Genomic DNA, 6,019 nt, shown 5'->3' with positions numbered 1-6,019 from the left:
GTTAGCCAGGTGTGACGGCACACTCCTCCATTCCCAACACCCTGGGACACAGAGGCAGGAAGATTGAAAGTTCAAGCCCAGCTGGGGTAACTTAATGTCTTGGCACCACCCGCAAAATAAAAATTTTAAAAAGGGCTAGGGTTGTAGCTCACTGCTAAAGCTCACCATTAAAAAAAGAGGATTAAGTTATACTCTCCTGACCTTTAGGATTTATCAGTTTACCAGGCAACCTAAGAGTTAAGGCTCTATGTTGAAAAAAAAAAAGATCAAGTTATATTCTCCTGACTTCAAGGATCTACCGGTTTAGCAGGCGAGGTAAGAGTTACCCATAAGACGATGAAGCATAAAATGAGGTGATGTACAGTTTGATACTAAAGCAAAACAGAGACGGGCTCAACTGGTGTGAGAGGAGCTATTGCTCTTCAGGGCCTTACCTGTGGTTCTTGGGTCTCTTCCTTGTATGTCTTCTTGCTGGATATTAAATCTCTGAATTTTTCTAAGATCCTTTCTCTTGATCGCTGTATTCCTTCATTCACCTGTTCACTAAAATGCCATATTAAAAACCCAAAGAATCCCTAAGGTGCAAAATAGTAGTAGAACTTCTCTTTTACTGTTATTTGGGCTGGACATACCTAGGGGGAATTCAGCTTTGGTACACTCAAACCAGCCAGTGTGCCATTGTGGCTGTAGGTGTTTCAATTTCTATCTGCTGCCATATCACCTGCAGGCAATTAATTTAGCCCAAGCACTTTTTATTAAGTTTCTAATACAAGGCAGAAATTGCCTACTGTGCTGAAATCACTGCGGAGGTCATGATGTTTTGTTCTTTTCAATAATTCCACTTACAAAAATGAGATGTCCCTGCTGTGACTTCTTCATGCTTTCTTTTTTTGGAAGGTGAAGTGGAAAGTCTCAGTGTTTCCTTCTAGCTCCTAGAGGAGGAAACAGATTCTGAGGAAAAAAAAAATGCCCATACCTGGTTTCCTACATAATAGATGGGTCAAAGAACAGAAAGAAAAAAAAAACGAAACAAAAAGCAGCAAAGAGACACTCCTCTACTTTAGGGTAAAGCATGACAGGCTTTTTCTTTCAAGTGGCTGCTCACTTGTGAAAATGGAGCAGAATATTCTAAACCATATTTTTCTCAGATCTCACACTGATTCTACATCATTGTTAGAAAATCCTCTTAGAATTATTATTTAGTGTGCAATAAAAGTTTTTTTAGATGTGGTTGTAGTAGTCTGTTTAATTTTTTTTTAAGAATAACAGATTTCTATTCTTTAAACATAAATGATGACAAACATGCAAAAGGATTCTTATCCAGTGAATTCCTTAGATGACCATAAGGCACATATTAAAGAGAAAGGTATCAGTGAAAATAGCTTTCTTATTTAGATTTTTTTGTTGCACAAACTAGCTAGCTTAACCTCTTCCCCCTTGGCTTTAAAGTAAAAGGAAAAGCCTTATAATGGTCTGGGATATGTTCAGTATTGGACAGAGATTTAGGATGGAAATAGAAAGAAAACAATTCCACACACACATGGGATTGTGCATGTACCTGGGCCCACCCTTGTTTCCCAAAGACTGCACCTTGGGACCTTAGTTTCTACCTCACAGTTTCTGGGTCAATCCTCTGTAAGTAAAACCAGTTGACTTCCTTGGCTGTTCTTGCAGTGAAGCTTACCCTGAATTTGTTTTATGGTATTTCCGCAGTCTTTGAACAATGGCATATCTTTATGGCGACTTCAGGGCTTTGTATTATTTGCCTTGGTTCCCTTGCTAGCCTCCTTTTTTATAAATCCTCTTCATAACTACTTCCTTTCAGTCTCACTGGCATTATTTAAGAAACTTGAATTCACCATAACATGGCTTTTCATGAGAGGCACCCTATTGTCCCATCTTAGGTTCATGTCTTCCCTGGTCCGTGCTAGGCTGGCCTCCCACACATCCCACTCTAGGTTGCAACTCCCTTGACATGTGTCCTGTGTTCCTTCTTCACAGGAATCAACTCGGTTGTAAGTACCCTAATTCTTTATCTGATTAAATGATATTAGATTTTAGATGGAGCTTTTTTGTAGACTGTCATCTCTGCTAGGGCAGCACCAAGGTCTGACTCACTGACCGTACTTCTCAGACCTCATTAGGTTGCACTAGTGCTGCATTATCCAAGGGAGGTAAGTTCCAGCACCCTAGTGGATATTTGCAACTGGATAATACTGAACCTTATATAACTATTATACATATATATATAATATATATATACATACACACACATAATTTTTGAGATTATGTATAAATACTTATTTATATATTTCAGAGAAAATCAAGAACTTCATCTTTTCACTTAGAGGAAACACTTTACAGCTTCCCTTTGGCACAATGCAGACAGCACCGTTACTTGTGTACTTTGGCACCATTATTAAATAAAGCAAGGATTACTTGGACACAAACACATCAGTCTGATAAACAGGATGGCTACTAAGTGATTAATGGGAGAGTAGCATATACATCATATATACATTGAGCAAGAGAATGATTCATATCCAAAGAAGGGTGAAGCAGAACTATGAAGTCTCATTCTACTACTTATAACAGGATTTAATTTAAAACATAAAAATTGTTCATTTTCAAATTTTTCACTTAGTATTTTTGATCGCAGCTGACCCGGAAGAACTTAAACCACCAAAAGGGAAAATGCAGATAAGAAGGGATTATTTACACAGGAAGTTTCTTAAGTGAGTGAAAACAGAGGTTAAGAGATTGCTGATGGTGCCCAGTATGAAACTGGGATGAGCTACTTACACATGAGACATTAATTTGATGTGCATGGTTTGATTTATTACAGAAAGGCTAGATATCATTTTTTGAAAATCTCCTTACTAGAAGAGACAAACTCATGGGTCACCTACAAGACCTTCTCAGGCAATATGTTAATGCACAATTTTCCACAATTTTGGAATATTATTATCTTTCTTAATATATATACTTCCATGTTCTATTACCGAAGACACTCATCAACCACAAGTCCAAAGATGTTGGATTTATTGATGAAGCTGATATTCAAGTAATAGGTACATTTTCTATCATAGTAGCTGCCTTCCTTATTTTGCAATGAAATGTTTTCCCCAACTCTATGTTAAATATTTTAAAATGGTATTCATTTGCATCTTACTCCTTGATAGCCATTAACATCTGAAAGATTAGGGGGGAATTCTCCTAGCTGGAAGAATTAAGATTTTTTGTTTTTTTGTTTGTTTGTTTGTTTGTTTTTTTTCCGGTACTGGGAATCGAACTCACGACGTCAAGCTTGTCAGGCAGGCGCTGTGCCGCTGAGCTAAATCCCCTGCCCCAAGTATTAAGTTAAACTTGGAAAAACATTTTTTTTTAACGTGATAACTTTCATCCTGGTAAGTCTGTCTAGGTTTTAGTACAAATCAAATTTTCAGAGTATTGCAGAGAGATGTAAAAAAGTATGGTTCTTTTTTATTGCTATAATAATTGTTTTGATTTTTAAGAGCTTATTTCAAACTTACGTGATGTAATTTAGTTTTAAACTCCATGTTAAAATTTTCTTTAAAAGTGAGTGCTCAGTAGACAACCCTGTTCCAAAGCAGAGAAGATTTGTTTAAATTCATGAATAAAATTTGGTTTTATTAAGTTGAAGTTTTCATACTGGAGGCATTTATTATAAGGCTAACTCATCAGAAAAGTGAATTGAAAGCAACTTTTTTCATCATACGGATCCATACAGGTGAAGTTGTTTGCCTGTGTAGCATGATAACGGGAAAAAAAGGAAAGCCATTTGAGCTAAAAGTTTGGAGGTATCAGTCTTTAGGAAGTTACAACTGAAGTTCAGTGCTGTTCTAGAGGAAAGCCATGCATTTTATAGTCAGGACTTTTTTGTCCTTAGTAGCTGATCAGTTTGTGCAACAAGTAAACCAGAACAATTTCAGAGGTAAACAGAGAAGATAAGAAAGAGGGTGTCCATGATTTTTTTTTTTTTTTTTTACTTTCTGTAAAGTTCAGATCATGAATCATCTCTAATGAGCTTGATAAAGCCTAGCAAGGCAAATGTGCTGTAATTCATCATGTCTCCCATTTCAAAAGTGACAGGCAACCTATGGGAAAAAGTCTTTATTTTGCAACAATAAAGAAAAAAGGAGCAAAATAATCACATTTAAAACAATATCTATAAAGCAACCCTTCCAAGGCACATCAAATACAGAAAACGGTCAATATGTGGATTTTGTTCGGTTGATGTTGCACCCATATTTCCTGTTAATGCCTGTAAGAAAACAGTTTTTATTTTTGGGTTGCAACCAGAGAGAATTTCTTTAAAAAAAACCTTTTCAAAATTTGACAGTGAATGTCCTCTTTCTGTGAGAAATAGCAATGCTTACAGTTGTAAAAAGCTAAAGGCACCATTAGCTTTCTTGCTATCCTGTTAAATGCTATGGCACAAAATGTGGAAAGGTCTAAATTAAACTCATTCTGTAAAGAACCATAACGTGCTTCTAGTAATTTTCTGAGGATATTTGCCTATTTTTAGAAGTGGCTCCATCAACTAACACCCAAAAATGCATCTCCTTGTGCTGTAACTATTCCCTTTGGAAATCAATCACATTTTCTTATAATATGGATCTAAACATCTCAGACCTCACACAGAGACAAGAGTTGGTAACAAAATGAATATATGGGACGTAATCACATCTTTAATGCCTGGAGTCCTCCTGCCTTATCTGCAAGAAGTGAGGGAGGATGGAAGATTTGGTTGCACTGAGAAAGAACACAAGGCACTGCCAGAAAGAGATGCTGATTCTTACAGTAACTCAGAACCACAACCTCCCCGGGTAATCACAAAAGATGTCACTTTGTAGAACGGCTGGAGAAGTCAATTTGTCTTTATTAAGAAGTTTAGGGACTGTGTTTATTTAAAGTTATAATCCGCACACTAATGAACAAATAGCAGAGATGCTGTGCAGGGATAGCAGCTTTTGTGTTTAGAATATACGAAGTGTATTTACAGAAAGACTTCAAATACAGAGACACACTTGGTTCTAAATCATTAGAATTAATGACAAACTTGAATTTTCACATTGAGGTGCTAGGGGTCAGCAATCTCCAGGCTTAAGGCGGAATCTGTTCTCACCAGCTTTCTTTGCACGTTAGAACACATTATATCGGGTAGATTTAGGGGAGAAAGTCCTGTGGGACTTATAGTAATTGATTTTATATGCTATGAATAGGTGCATACTTGCAAAGCGAATTGCATCTTTGTTATGTTGTTATCATTGGTTTTTTGTTTAATGACATCCTAATAGCAAACAGTCCAATCTACTTGCCACTGAATTATTAATCTATCAATGCTTATTTTAGGCAAACTCTGTTTTTGGGGGGGTACTCACAAAGAGCTCGTTTCCACTACTGTTGAGCTTTTTAATGAAAATAGAAGTGAAAAGTATGATTATTTATATCCTTCTTCTCAGCCCATGTACATTCCATAGAATGAAACAAAACAGTGGCTTCTAGTCACAAAAGTTTTTTCACCTGTTACTTTAAGGACAGGGATGTGAGTTTTCTTCTTCCTTGCTCTGTCAAAGAGAGGAAGTTAAAACTCTGTTCATAGCTTCTTCCCGGTCTCTTCTGTACCTTAGGTGCCCTGCAGAAGATGCTCATAGAAAATTTCACTGAAACACAGGCTCATGGTTGAAAATGACAGGCTCTCCTCGAGGGAACTGGTCAGTAATGTGGCATCCTTATCTGAGGGACTAGGAATATTGTGTGTGACTTCAGACCCTTGCCTGGCAAGTTTGTCATACTCAGTTTCAAAGTGGACAGTTGATTGACCATAAGCATATGCTTCAATATCCTATATTTCATAGGATTTCCCCTTTTCTTTCTGACCCTTCTTTCCTGTCCAAAGACTCTCTTTCTTTCTTTCTTTCTTTCTTTCTTTCTTTCTTTCTTTCTTTCTTTCTTTCTTTCTTTCTTTCTTTCTTTCTTTCTTTCTTTCTTTCTT

This window comes from Chinchilla lanigera, unplaced genomic scaffold, assembly GCF_000276665.1.
Source record: "Chinchilla lanigera isolate Chin_1 unplaced genomic scaffold, ChiLan1.0 scaffold00015, whole genome shotgun sequence".
Lineage (NCBI taxonomy): Eukaryota > Metazoa > Chordata > Mammalia > Rodentia > Chinchillidae > Chinchilla > Chinchilla lanigera.
Note: the sequence above shows the minus strand (reverse complement) of the source record.